Here is a 16,021-nt window from a genome sequence, read left to right on the forward strand (position 1 = left end):
AAAACTGCAGAGCTGTGATCTGATCCATTTGTTGTCTGATGGCTAGTCTATAGCATACTGTTTCCATTGTTTCGCATGCATGTACCCCTGTGTTGTAGTTTCCAAAGGTTTGCACCTCATTTTGAGGTATGTCTGGTGCTGCCCTTGGTATGCACTTCTACACTCGTCATCGAAACAGAGTTGGCCCGCTGGCTTGATAGTAATGGTAGAGCGAGGGCCATTGAGGTTACAGATTGTGGTTGAATATAATTCTGCTGCTGTTAATGGATCAAAGTGCCTGATGGATGCTCAGTTGTGAGCTGCTAGATCTGTTGAGTCTATTCCATTTTGCATGTTGATAGCACAGCACAAGGAAGGGTGTCCTCAGTGTGGCGATGCAACTTTATCCCCACAAGGACAGTGCAGTGGGCATTCCTGCCAATCCAGTTGTAACTGTCTTCATTGTACCAGGTACTGGCAGTTTTCTGGTATCTCTAGAGTAGATAACCTATCACATCCCTCCACACCACACTGCCACCTCCCCCCACCACACCCCCCCCCCCCCATGTAGTGTAATGATTATGGAACTGAATCTGAGGAAAATGTTATTAATTCTGGGCTAGTTTCTTCCGGGCTCAAGAACCCTGATAGACACAATGCTTTTATTGTGGGTCGTCACTGTTAAATTCTCTGGGGCAGCAGGAAAACTGTGTGTGTTGGAAGGGGGAAAGTTGATCCAAAATCAATGGACATTTTTAGAAGGGAGTTTGACTGACATTCATTAAGAAAGAGTTTGAAAGTGTTAGTGATGCTAAGAACAACCCTTGACATTACCTGCACCAGGAGATGGGGCAAAAAGCTTCAGGTGTTGAAATTATGTTGCGCAGTAACAGAGGGGACATTCAACTGAAATTGCTCTCTCCGGCAATGCAAACCCATCTATTTAGGTTAAACTGTTCATTTAAAACAGTGAGAAAAGAAAGGGTTATGTATCATTTGTTGATACCTAATGACCTAATTCCAGGATTTAGCATTCCTTGAAGTAGGGAACTAACAATTGCTGTTGCTGTTTGTGGGGGGTGGGGTGGTGTTGATTGAAGGGGGGTGGGTTGTGAGTTGGTGTAGAGCTGATGAAATTCCATGATCGTTGTAACCATGCATGGGCACTGGATAGAGTAATCTTGATGGGCCAAATGGCCTTTAAGAGAGTGATAGAGCATGGAGAGAAACCTTTTGGATCATCATGCCTGCATCAATTCTGTCAAAAATCTATTCAATTAGTTCCACCTTCCCGTCGCTTACCCCACAGCTCTGCAAATTTGCTCCCCTACAAGTGTTTACCTAATTCGTGTGTCAGAATTCCTTATCTTGTTAAAATACTAGTTATACACAGCCAGTTGGCATCTGAATATCAGACATGTTGGGGGTTGGGCTGTCTAGTGGAATATTAACCTAACCTACTCCTTCAGACACCGATGGATCTTGCTGTGCACTTTCAGCACCTTGTATTTCTCTTTCGCCAGTACTGGGTTCCTCTCAACATCATTCGACTTAACATTATTGCTGCCAGCATTTTAGAACTATTCGAATGTTTTGGATTAAGGCGTGTATTCCAGTGACACCTCTCATTGTAGCCACATCTGTTATTATAGGGTAGGACAGACTTTCATTGCTTTAAAATTGGCCTATCTTTCCTGTGCAGTGACAGGCACGCTCTAAGTCATTCTAAAGTGACACTTGATTGAATATTTCCTTTCTCCCTATCCATTTTCAGCCCATTCTCACCGAACATGCTATTTTATGCTGTGATAAAGGCTCCTGGGGTTCTGGTGACCCTCCCATGCCTTGTCCAAGTAGCAGTTCTTGACGTCTTGGTCGAGTCAGTGTACATTGGCAGCTTATGGCAGCTATCACAGCCCAGCCTCATTATTCCTCAGCGATTCATTACACTTTAGTCCTTTTCATCACAGACTCACACGAGAGAGGAACAAAAATAAACCACAACAGACCAATTTTGGGTGAGATTCACACTTGGGACACATGCTGCATTGGTGCTGCTGGTTATGCTGTAAAAATAGGCTTTAAGCAATTTTTACCTCAATATTTCTGTTTTTCTGGAAAGTGAAGAGAATGTGGTGTGCAGCTGTAACGCATGTACGGACAAATCTACTGGAGCAACAGACCTATATCCTGTTCCTAAAAATTCTTCTGTCTTTGGTTACTATGAAACCTTTTCTTTGATGTTTCTGTACGTGGAATGCAAGAAAAATTGACAAGAAAAGCAACCACTCAGAAAATACAAGGGGAATGGAAGGGATTGGGACCGCAGTACAAAGAGTTTTGCGTTAACAAAGATGTGCTTGTCCTAAGGTCAGTGACCAGCAATAAAATCATTCATTAAGGGTCATTTTCAAGTCATCCGTTGAAGTCAACACTCATTGTCAGCCAGTTCACACTATTGCACAATGTCAAAATTATCCCCAGTGTGGGGTCTCTCCTCCAAATATTCACCTTTGAACATAGTTGTTGGAAGCCTAGAAGTGCAGATTTTAAAAGGGTAGATACCGCAAGGAGTTTCCACTTGTGGGGGAGACTAGAACCAAGGGACTAAGAGGTCTACCATTTAAGATGGAGATGAGGAGAAATATTTTCTCTCAAAGGGTCATTAGTCTGTGGAATTCTCTTCCCCAGAAAGCAGTGGAGGCTGGGTCATCAAATTTATTTGAGGCTGAGTTGGATAGATTTTTAATTGGCAAGGGAGTCAAGGGTTATGGGGGGGAGACGGCAAAGTGGAGTTGAGGCACAAGCAGGTCGGCCATTTTCTTATCGAATGATAGAGCAGGCTCGAAGGACTGAAAGGTCTACTCCTGCTCCTAAGTCCTCTGTCCCTATGGCCTCTTGAGCATCCCCAATTTTAATTGCCCCACCATTGGCAGCCAACACTTCAGCTACCAAGGCCCTAAGCTCTGACTTCCCTCCCTTAACCTCTCTGCATTTCTCTCTCTCTTCCTTTAGCATGCTCCTTACATCCTACCTCTTAGTCGCCTGCCCAGATATCAACTTATGTCGCTCAATGTTAAAATTGTGCATTAAAACATTCCTCGATGTTTTGTTGCATTAAAGGTGCTGTATAAATGCAAGTTGTTGTGGTTGTTATTGATGCTAGTTGATGAACATCTAACGGCGTTTCATGATTTTTATTGACTGAATGTTGACGCCACTGTATCAGCTAATGAGTTGGAGATGGGACAGACCTTGTGGTCTTAATTTTCTATAGTTTTGAATGGGAGGTCTTGTGGTGGAGTGATAGCATCCCTGCCTTTGGAGACAAAACCTCTGGGTTCAAATCCCACTTCAGCACTTGATGACCACAGAAGGTGTGTGCATAATGTAGCCAAACAGGTTGATTTTCAGCCTATAAATCTTTCCAATGTGGCAGGTGGTGAGAGTTTCCTGATCACCCATACTGCAGAAGGCATGGCAAACCACTGCAGTACTTTGCCAAGCTTAATCATGGACCAATCCATGGTTGTGAATGCCCTCAAAGGGCATGGTACCTGCAGGAGGAAGTCTCTGAACTCATGGCAAAATCTACAGCTTGCAGAGTATATCAGGTTCTTTTCTGTAGCATGAATGCTGTAAGTGGAGGATGGTAACATAATATAATCTTATCGAATGATAGAGCAGGCTCGAAGGACTGAATGGTCTACTCCTGCTCCTAAGTCCTCTGTCCCTATGGCCTCTTGAGCATCCCCAATTTTAATTGCCCCACCATTGGCAGCCAACACTTCAGCTACCAAGGCCCTAAGCTCTGACTTCCCTCCCTAAACCTCTCTGCACTTCTCTCTCTCTTCCTTTACCATGCTCCTTACATCCTACCTCTTAGTCGCCTGCCCAGATATCAACTTATGTCGCTCAATATTAACATTGTGCATTAAAACATTCCTCGATGTTTTGTTGCATTAAAGGTGCTGTATAAATGCAAGTTGTTGTGGTTGTTACTGATGCTAGTTGATGAACATCTAATGGCGTTTCATGATTTTTATTGACTGAATGTTGACACCACTGTATCAGCTAATGAGTTGGAGATGGGACAGACCTTGTGGTCTTAATTTTCTATAGTTTTGAATGGGAGGTCTTGTGGTGGAGTGATAGCATCCCTGCCTTTGGAGACAAAACCTCTGGGTTCAAACCCCACTTCAGCACTTGATGACCACAGAAGGTGTGTGCATAATGTAGCCAAACAGGTTGATTTTCCGCCTATAAATCCTTCCAATGTGGCAGGTGGTGAGAGTTTCCTGATCACTCATACTGCAGAAGGCATGGCAAACCACTGCAGTACTTTGCCAAGCATAATCATGGACCAATCCATGGTTGTGAATGCCCTCAAAGGGCATGGTACCTGCAGGAGGAAGTCTCTGAACTCATGGCAAAATCTACAGCTTGCAGAGTATATCAGGTTCTTTTCTGTAGCACGAATGCTGTAAGTGGAGGATGGTAACATAATATAATTTATGTTTTTTTTTTAATTCATTGGATTTGGGCACTGCTGGCTTGGCCAGCATTTATTGCCGATCCTTAATTGCCCTTGAGAAGGGCAGATTGATGGAAACTTTCCATTTTTGAGACTAATTGTGGCGATTGGCTTCCATGGCACGTTTCTCGCTGGGCACCATGGCGGGACTTGTGCCCGACTTCACGCTTGGAAGCTCATCAATTACGCATTGGCGAGTTTCTCCCCGAATGACAAGGTGAGAGACGAGAACTGATTCGTCCAGCCCACCGTTCCCTAATGGAGTCGTAGGTCTGGACACCCTATTTAAATGTCACCCGAACACACACGCGTTCCCTCTCTCCAGCCCAGCTGTGCGGAGGGATCATTTCACTATGGCTGCACCCTGGAAAGAAGCTGTTTCAAGGAGCAGCAATGGCTTCCTTGAGGCCCTCATCTGTGGAGTCCGCCCAGCACCGGGATGTCCTCTACCCCAGAGATGGCTGGAGGAGGCCTGCCAGCCTCACCTTGCCAGCCTGGGAGGGGGTAACAAGGGTGGGCAGCTTGTCGGGCTCCTGCCTGAGAAACCACCATTCAGTGCAGGAAGAGGATGAATGATTTCACCCGCTCTGCCAGGGTAAGTCAACCTGCAGCTCACTGCAATCTCACACTCTCATAACGGCATCATCCACTCAAAGGGTTACACCGCTCGGGGATCAATATTAGCGGGTGACAGGTCAGCACTGATTGTCTCACGGACACTTTAACGTCACCAGCCCCCCCGTGCTGCACAAACCCCATCCTTAGCCCTTACTGGGGAGGGGTCAGCACACCCAGCAGACATGGCTTCCCAACCTCTCCTCCAACTCCCCTCATCATTTCATGCAGACCAAGCTTGCCCACAACGACAGGGAGAGATCCCAGGTTGGAGGAGGGTCAGCCGACAGCCAGGAACTCTCCAAATTTGGGGAGGATGCTGCTGGGTTGGCTGGGAGGGCAGAGATCACTCCTGTGGGGAAGGTGAGATCGGCCTCTCCCAGCAAACCAGTATGGATGAGCCCTCTGTGAGTTCATCACATCCTGACATTCTCAGTGAGTGACAGCAATGTTATATTCAGCCTGTTCATGAACTAAACTTACCTCCTCTCTCTTACAGGCACCAGCAGGTCCAGACAGACCAGCAGAGCTAATATAAGCCCCAGTCCCCAGGCCGCCTCGGAGGAGGATGATGAGGATCCATTTGAAGAACGCCCATCACTGTGTTCACCTGCACCCTCCACCAGCTCAGAGACACACACCCCGGTGGGTCATAGGCCTAGATTAGGCTCGGGTCACTTTCTGGAGAGCACCTCACAGATACACCTCTGCAGGGGTCGGAGGCAGTGACAGCCCAGGTCTCTGGCACTCAGAGGACTGCTGGAGATCAGGCACCCGCTGAGTCTGATTCAGCTAATGAGCCTCTGGAAATGGCCGTCTCTAACATGCTGGAGCTGCAACGACAGGTGGCAGAGAAACAGGTAGAATTGCGAGAGACAGTCAGCAGAGTAGAACGAAGGATGGAGGAGTCTGCCCGTGTTCTGTCTGATGTTGTGGCTCTGACATGCGGGACTCGAGGTCTCCATGGGAACGGTGATGGCCACCTTGGAGACCTTATTCCAACAGGTCCTGCTGGATTTGTGCTCAGACCTGCACTCAATCGCTAAAGGCATTGGTGGGATCCATCAATAGCTAGGTGAGAAGGGGGTGGGGCAGCTTGGACCTCCCTCTAGGAGCCTCTTCTCCCCAGGGAGTCAGGCAGGGGCCCTCAGGTACCGACAGGGAAGAGGACCATTGGCTGGAGACCCCAGGGCCATCCACCCAGCTGACTGTGAAAGCGTCCAGCCGATCCCAATCTACTCTGCCTGTGACCCTATCACCGCCAGCTGTACAGACCACGGAGGGTGCACCTGCCCCACAGCAGGACACCTGCGCCCTTCAATTCTCAGCCTTCAAGAAGACAACTGCCAAAGTCATCGAAGACAACAGGGCTTGGCAGTCAGCAAGCTGCCTCCACCTCTGCTGTGGATGTTGGGGATACACCAAGATATAACGGTAGGGTTTGAAAAATTAATAAACTTTGACATCACTTCTGGGTCACAGCTGTTCATGCACCTTTGTAAATATATTTGCTCATGAGAATGGTCCTGTCATTTGAAAATGTTGTGCATATGCATCTATGTGCTCTCTTATTACAAGGGTGAGCCACCCTCCCACTCGGTGATTGCCTACCTTGTGAGTCTCTGATTCATGTGATGAGTAGCTGAGTCAGGATAGTTACTGGACCCTGGTGTTACATCAGGAAGATGTGTCAAACTCTTTACTGGAAGTATCTGCAAAATACATTAGTAACCTCTAGTCCTTATAAGACAACATGGCGTTAGGCATGCTCAACAACCCTGGAGGGTTAGCTGTAATTGTCTCTCAGAATGATATGGCTGTCTTCATTGGTAGTGCCAAAGCATGAGGCTTGCAGCCATGATGCTCTCTCCAGCCGTGCGCACATCTCAGTGTATGTTAAAAGTTTCTCATTAAGGCGGTGATGACTGCATCAAGTCTTTTGACTCAATGTTTGCACTGTTGTGCTGACTTTCACTTCCTAAAGCACACAGATACAGGGTTCACCACTGACCTTTTCAAAGATTAGGGCCTGGTGAACCATGATGGTTGAAGGTGCAAGGCCAAATGCTGAACTTGCTCTCGAGGTTACTGGTTGTGAAGGCCTTTCAGTGCACTGACATTGCACAAAGGGACAGAAGGAACGTGGCTGTGTTCCGTTGCCGGCACCTTACTCCTCCAGGAATCTTGTGGCTATCAGAGTGGCTTGGACCTGTCTTCCACATTGTGTTTCTTCAATGGCACCCTCACATGGAAGCAAACCCTCATCTCCCTCTTCATTGTCTGAGGAGCTCTCAGCTTCCTCCATGTCTCCCTCTGGCAATGGATCTCTCCCTTTGAAGTGCCAGATTGTGAAGGGTGTGACAGACAACGATTATGCGGGGCACCGTCTGTGGAGAGTACTGCAGAGTCCCACTTGGGTGGTCCAAACATTGGAAGCGCATCTTCAGGATGCCAATGGTTTGCTTGTTGATGGACCGTGTTGAGCTATGCACCACATTGTATCTCTCCTCCAAGGTACTCTGAGGGCGACACACAGGGGTCATGAGCCACTGTTTGAGTGGGTACCCCTTATACCCAAGCAGCAGCCCTATAGTCGCTGAGGCCCTGTGAATGTGTGAGGCACCTGGGAGTGACTCAGGATGTATGAGTCATGGGAATTCCCAGGGTACCTGGTACAAATGTACCTGATGTGCTAATGATGCTTGCACACCAGTTGAACGTTCAGGGAGTGGAATCCTTTCCTGTTAATAAACATCAGGGGCTGCTGCCATGAAGCCTTCAAAGCCACATGTGTGCATCTGATTGGACCATGTACATTAGAGAAGCCTGAGATAGCTGCAAACCTCAGAAATCTAGCAGCCTGGCTAGCTTCATCAAGTGTAAACTTCACATAATGATGAGTCATACTGTAGAGGGCCTCTGTCATGTCCTTGATGCATCTACATGTGGTGGACTGTGAGATGCCACATAGGTCCCCTGTGGATCCTTGGAATGATCTACAGGCAAAACAATTGAGCACAGCAGTGACCTTCAGGTGATGCCCTCCCAGTCCATGGGGTGTTAGATCCTCCACAGAATGTGGCAGATATGATCCACCACATCTCTTGACAAACGCAAAATTGCGTGACATTCTCTGTTGCTCATCACCAGATAGGAAAGTCTTCTTCAATAGATTCTTGGTCGAGTGAGTCCCCTCCATGGGATGGGTCTTATCTCCTCATCCTCTGGTTCTTGCTGGGGCTCCCCTGGACCATGGTCCTCAGGCCGGGCCTCCTCTCGAAGCTGGGGGGCTAGGTGGTGTTGGGCTGTTATCCTGCTCAGGCGGATCACTGCCATCATGAAGGCAGCATTGAGCGCAGGCTCCATTATTCAATCCTCCTTCTTCCTGTGGACTGATCGATGCAATGGATCAATGAACACTGGGCAAATATAGTGGATCTCAATCTCACAAACAGAAAGTTACTGTCATGCCCTAAAGCTCTGTGTGCTACTAGCTTTTCACTGATACAACCTTGTAGCTGAGGCGCAAACTCACAGATCCCCGTTGATCAAGGTGCCAACCCTCATACTTGACATCTCAATCCCACAGAGGTTGGAAGAGGTGTGGACACATTCGTTAAATGTGCCACCTTACCAAAGGCACTCCTACAACCTCTGACCTGGTATATTATTAAGCTGAACCTACACTTTAGCAATGACTGGATTGCCTATGATCTATGTCAACTGGAGAAAGCGGGTTAGAGGCTTCTATTGATGATCTTGTACGTATGCAGCAGCTGTGCTCCCTTAGACATGACCATCCCATCTGCAGCCCAGTGCCGAGCCAAACAATTCCATCGTCACCGACTGGAAGACAATGAACACACCATGCACACCAAGCTGTGCCTTATTCCAATTGAGCACACAGGCCTTGCCCCTCCCTGGGGCATAGTCATGTATAGCCCTGTAGCATGGCCTGCAAAGCACCAGGCCAGCCTTTAATCTCTCACCCTGACTGTCAGGTCCACAAAGTCTCAGGACTACCTTTAATCTCTCACCCTGAGCTCTTGGCCCCGGACCAAGGACTATGATTGACTTTCAAAGAGCTCTCCTGTTTCTTCTTTATTGATGACAACATAGTCTCCCTCCCCCACCCCTTCCTGAGTCTCTGTGCAACCCATCCCTCTAACACAACATCCCACTCCGTCTTTTCTGGCATCTGCGTCCATCCCCTCCCATTCAGATGTTCATCCACCCCCTTATGTGTCTGCGTTCTTGTCTTCCATGTTGGGCTCCAGCTTCCTCACCCTGGGTCTTCCCTCTGTCTACCATCGTTCCCTCCACGGCCTCAACTCTACCATAGCCCATTGTCCCCCATGTCTCCATGATCCTTTCCCCCCTACCCCACACAACGCCCCGGTCACAATGCTGGTCTCTGACTCACAGTGCACCCCTGCCCAAGCCCCGCAGAACACACCCTCTTGCATTACAGTGGAAGTCAGTGAGCAGACCTACCCTACACCCCTACTGTTAATGCCATCACTGTTACTGGTGAGAACATGGAGCAGCACAGTTGCAGGTTGGCTTTGCATGTTGCACTCGCCTCGAAGTCACGAGTGAAGTGAGGGCCGACGGCTGCACCCAACTCATTTCCAAACATGGTTTAGGCTGGTCTAATTTCCGCAAGATTGGGAGGTGGAACGTGATTCCGGCAAGGAGTGCTTTTCATGAGCATTCATGACATGGTAACGCATGCAAATAGCGTTCCCACCATGGATCAGTGGGAAACCCGATCCACCATCTGCCCACCATGAAAGTGGTGAGGGGAAAATTCCAAACTGATTTCCCGCCAATGGGAATCTGATTTTTGGCCTCTCTCTGAAATTCCTGCTCCTGCCCACCACGAAACCCACCGCAGGCAGGACCGGGGAACTCCCGCCGGTAATATCTTTGGCAATAATTTCTAGTCTAAAATTATGGTTGGGGCATTTTAGTCCATTTGGTCCATCTCAAAACTTGCTGCACGGATAGAATATTCCTCCTTTTATTGCCCTTAGATCATGAGCACTCTGAATCACAAAGGGCAATGTAATGCCCAAGTTCTGGTAATATCTCTTTCAGGACATTCTGGAGTTGTTTCACTCTGCCCTGCTGCTTTGCCAATAAATCTATATGCTTTGCTTAAAACACGTACTCTGCCTGAAAGATTTCGGAGAGGTGGAATAGAATTGTACAGATAAAAAGGACTTAACAATTGTTCTCAGAGAAACGGAACCTCTTGGAGCCTCAGTTCCTTCCTGTTAGATAGCTATAGCTGCCCTGCACATAAAGGTTCCTAGAACTGGTTGAAAAAATATTGAGGCACATTGAGAATGAATAAAAGAAAAGACTCCAAGCCTTTTGAAAGACAGTACACCCAAGTTAAAACTCACAATCTGTACATATCTCCTTAAACTTTGGCCTCCTATTCCATGACTTCAGTCTGTTTTTTACATGTATTTCATTAAACTTGGCACCAGCTTTCATCTCATTAAACTGAGTTCCTTTTGAAAAATCAGGCAAGCTGGGAATCTTCCTTGCATTCAAGGTACAGAAAAAAATAACCTGCCTCCTCATTAATTTAAAAACCAATTTCAGCTTGCTTCCCAACATGCCATTTTGTTCTTGACAGTCTCTGAGTGCTTTTGGAAGTTGAGGTGATAAAGTGGGATTATCTTTTGTGTGTGTTTTGGATTTGTCAGCGCTCTGGGGAAGACAGCAGAGACATCACCTTCAGCTCCACCGCCCATCCACCTGTTCAGGAATATTAACGGCTCTTGAATTGTTGAAACAAATTGAAGTGGGAAGCTGCTGCATCATGGAAAATACAAATCTGGCCCCATACTCTTGAAACGTGAGCCAATTGATCTCAGATGGGGTGTCAATAAGAATAACACAAGATGTCCTCGGTGTCACTGAGCTAGGAATGGGTGAAAAACCAACCAGGATTGGTGCTCTTAATCGCTTCCCAGGGCCCATTGCGGGAGTTGTCCCTGGCGTCGTGGTAATGTCACTGGACCAGCAAACCAAAGGCCCTGCCCAATGCCTTGAAGGTATGGGTTCAAATCCCACCACAGCAGCTGGCAAGATTTAAATCTGGAATTGAAAGCTAGTCTCAGTAATGGTGACCGTGAAATGATCATCAATTGTTATAAAATCTCACCTGGTTCGGTTGGAAGGAAATCTGCCATCCTTACCCTGTCTGGTGCACATGTGACTCCGGACCCACAGCAAGGTGCTTAATTGCCCTCTGAGATGGCCTAAGCAAGCCACTCATTTCAAGGGTAACTTGGGATGGGTGATACTGGCCTTGCCAGTGATGCCCACATCCCACGAGTGAATGAAAAAAAGATGTAGGGTAAGGACCAGTAGTGGGTTCAGCTCCCCTCAGATCAAATAGACTCCTGAAACTATCTAGATTCATGAAACAAGAATGACCTCTTGGGCTGGATACCCATTAGAATTGTAGGGAGGAAAAGCAGGGAAACGTCTGGGGAAGTCTGAATCCCAGTTTGTGGTTCTTTTGTCCACCAAACACCTCCAGAGACTCGAGGCCGCATTCCTTCGGGTGGGCTTTAGCAAGGCCCAGTGCCAAGTATTCATAGGATGAATCAATATTAAGATTCCTGGCACAGTCTACATCCTTCATGAGGTCCAACTGACCAATCTATCACTGTGCTGCCTCCATTGTGTTTCACTGAGTCTGTGTGTCTCAATCAATCTCATTGTGATACTGTTATTTGCTCAGAGCCTAACACTAATCAACTTTGAATGATTGCAGCTTTGTTGGATTTATGAGTTGGTAAGTCGTATAATTACAGATAATTCTTTTTCTGTGTCACACACAACATAGGCCAGTGGTGTTTTGTAGCGTTGTGGTGACTAGTTACTCAATGTAATTGGGATAATCTGCATTTTGTGCATCACTTGGGAAGCTGTGTGTCTGCAACAAAGTTCACATCATCTTTTTACCAGCCGCCAGCAATGAAGAGTCTTTTATTTTATTCTTTCACGGGATGTGAGCATCACTGGCTCAGCCAGCACTTATTTCCCATGCCTAATGGCCCTTGAGAAGGTGCTGGTGAGCTGCCTTCTTGGGCTGCAGCGGTTCACCTGATGTAGATAATCCCACTGTGCTGGTAGGGAGGGAGTTCCAGGATTGTGATCCAGTGACGGTGAAGGTGCTAGACTTCCAAGTCAGGATGGTGTGTGGCTTGGAGGGGAACTTGCAGGTGGTGGTGTTCCCATGCATCTGCTGCCCTTGTCCTTCTAGATGGTAGAGGTCACCAATTTGGAAGGTGCTGTCGAAGAAGCCTTGGTGAGTTGCAGTAGATGGTACACACTACTGCCACGATGCGTTAGTAGTGGAGCGAGTGAACGTGTAAAGTGGTGGATGGGGTACAAATCAAGCAAACCTCTTTGACCTGGAGCGCGTTGAACTTCTTGAGTGTTGTTGGAACTGCATTCATCTAGGCAAGTGGACAGTATTGCATCATATTCCTAACTTGGGCCTTGTAGATGGTGGACATGCTTTGGGGTGTCAGATGAGTTATCTGCCTCAGAATTCCCACAATCTGACCTGCTGTCGTAGGCACAGGATTTATATGGCTGGTCCAGTTCAGATTCTGGTCAATGGTAACCCGCAGGATGTTGATAGTGGAGGATTCAGTGATAGCAAGGACAAGGCTGAAGGCAACCACCTTCAGCCAAAAGTGCAGAGTGGCCTCCTCCTGTTATTGAGAGGGGGCTGATGAGGTGGTAATTGGCTGAACTGGATTTGTCCCGCTTTTTGTGAATTGGACAAAGCTGGGCAATTTTCCGCACTGTCAGTTTGATACCATTGAAAGTCAAGCGGAGATGATTGGATTCTCTCCTGTTGGAGATTGCCATTGCCTGGCACTTGTATGGCGCAAGATTTACCTGCCACTTGTCAGCCCAAGCCTGAATGTTGTCCAGGTCTTGAGTTCAGTTCTTTTGGCCATGTTTGGACCAAGGTTGTAATGAGGTCAGGAGCCAAGTGGTCCTGGAGGAACCCAAACTGTGGCCAGGATTTTCCAGTCACGTCCGTGGTGGGTATCACTGCAGGTGGGATCAGAAAATTTGGCGAGCAGCCAAAAGTCTTTGTGCTGGTGGGACCCTGAGCATCAGTGAACAGGTTATTGCTGAGTAAGTGTCACTTGATAGCACTGTCGCTGATCATCACTTTCTTGATGATCGAGAGTAAACTGATAGGGTGGTCATTGGTCAGGTGGGATTTGTCCTGCTTTTTGTGAATTGGACAAATCTGGGCAATTTTCCACATTGCTGGGTAGGTGCCAGAGTTGTAGCTGTACTGGAGCAGCTTGGCAGGGCTAATTCTGGAGTACAATTCTTCAGTGCTATTTCTGGAATGTTGTCTTTGCAACATCCAGTGCCTTCAGCCATTTCCTGATGTCGCACAGAGTGAATCGAATTGGCTGAAGACTGGCATCTGAGATGCTGGAGACCTCCGGAGGAGGTTGAGATGGATCATCCATTCAGCACTTCTGACTGAAGATTTGGTGCAAATACTGGAGTCACATGCAGACCAGGCCAGGCAAGGATGAAAGATTTCCTTCCCTAAAGGGATATAAGTGAACCAGCTGGGTTTTTTTTTTGTGACAATGGTTTCATGGTCATCATCAGACTTTTAATTCCAGATTGTTCTTGAATTCAAATTTCACCATCTGCTGTGGCGGGATTTGAACCCAGGTCCCTGGAGCATTACCCTGGGTCTCTGGAATACTAGCCCAGTGACAATACCACTATGCCACCACCTCTCCCTATGCCAGATCACGAGGTTACAGATTGTGGTTGAATACAATTCAATGTTTGAACATTTGGATTTAGCATGCATTATTTGGGCTAACTAATGATTATGATGATATAAACATGCAGGTGCTGAAACCGACATTGCACTAATTTGATATAATTTCCCTGGAGCTCATCTCGCCCTCCCGACCCTCTTTCTTGCAGCAGCTGGAGCCTCATGTCCTCCTCCCATTCCTCCTGCAGACCCAACAGGAATTCTTAGCAACATGCCGATGATCAAGAACTCTCCTTCTCTGTGTGACTCCTATAAAGTTTCCAAGAACATAGAGCAGCACCACATTTACTCTTTTTAAATAAAGTGCTCAGAGAACGTCCAGAATAATGTTGACAAAATGTCCCAGAGGTCTGCCAATGTGTTTCAAAAGTCCTCTTGTAGCCTTCAATAGCAAATGAGCAGTTGAAGGTGATATAGCTTTAACTGGCACTCAAAATCCTCTCCAATGACTAGTTTACATGCAAGCAGCTGGTCGCTATTAAGAGAGGTCATTAGTTTAAGTGCTAGCCACCAAACTGCCACGCAGCCTCCTTAATTAGCACTAGGAGGAAATTTAAGAGGCAATTACTTGCTTAAGGATCCTTTGGATGGTTGTTCCTAATGCAAACTTCAACTGCATTACCAACATGGCATCTTGTGTTAGACGTAGGCTGAACTGATGTTTCACCTTCTGTTGAAACCACTGGTGGGGCAACTCTTTGAGGAGTCATTGCACAATGATGTTGCTTACCCACAATGATGGGGGATATCCTCCCCTCCGGTAGGAGCAAAGGGGAATTCATTGCAGCCGCACACTTTCGCCCACATTTTCCAAGTCTATGATATGGGTGAGGGACCTTGCCAACTGCCATTGTCAAAAGAACAGACATGCTTCCTGCTATTCTATTTACATAAGAACAAGGAGCAGGAGTAAGCCATTCAGCCCCTCGAGCCTGCTCCGCCATTTAATAAGATCATGGCTGATCTGATAGCAACCTCAAATCTGCATCCCACCGGTGACCTTGCTTACCAAGAATCTATCCACCTCTGCCTTAAAATATTCAAAGACTCTGCTTCCACCACCTTTTCAGGAAGAGAGTTCCAAACGATCCTCAGAGAAAACATTTCGCCTCATCTCTATTTTAAATGGACGATCCCTTATTTTTAAACAGTGACCCCTTGTTCTAGATTCTCCCACAAGAGGAAACATCGTCTCTACATCAAGACCCCTCAGGATCTTATTTGGATTTAAAACTGCAGGAATATGGGATGGGGATATGATTGTCCAATAGTCTTGGTTCTGGTGGTTGTGAGTTCAAAACCCATCATTGGAAGTTGTGAAAGTGAATCTCTGAGGCTGGTGCAAGGAAAGCAACCATGGAAGTAGTCAGATTGTTATAAACACTCAAACTGGTTCACCAGTACTCTTCAGGGCAGGGAAGCTGCCATCCTCTGGTCTGGCCTACATGTGACTCCAGTTGACTCCTAATGCCTTCGGACTACCAGATACTGTCCTGCTAGTGTTACTGATATCCCAAGAGCAAAAATATATTTTAAAAGATGTTCTGTAGTTTTCAGGCATGGACAATTGTCCTTTATTTCCATTTGAAATGAGAAATAGTTGTCCCAGTGACTTTATAGATCAACCTCCCACCTTAGAGAAAGATTGTCGCTATTTCCCAGTTATAGCAAAACATAAACACACAGTTTATACTCGTGTTTATGATTTTGCTAGAGGTTAAAAATAGATGAGTGTTAGCTGGGCTCAGACATGCTAATGGGTGGGTTGTTAGATTGGTCTCAGTGCTTTAAAAAGGGAGAAATCAATAATTAGCTAGGGTTCTCACTCCTATACACTAACAAGTGACTGTTGATGAGCAACATGCTGGTGTAGGAGGGAGCGGACAGCACTCAGCTGTGATCTCACCACTGCACCACCACACCCCCAACCGCCATTGTTGGCAGCAATCCCCATCCAGGCAGGCTGGCTGCCAGAGGATGAGATACCAGAGGGTTGCTAGCACTAATAGATAAGTACGTCAGGAAGAGAG

The sequence above is a fragment of the Carcharodon carcharias genome, chromosome 13 (assembly GCF_017639515.1).
Source record: "Carcharodon carcharias isolate sCarCar2 chromosome 13, sCarCar2.pri, whole genome shotgun sequence".
Classification (NCBI taxonomy): domain Eukaryota; kingdom Metazoa; phylum Chordata; class Chondrichthyes; order Lamniformes; family Lamnidae; genus Carcharodon; species Carcharodon carcharias.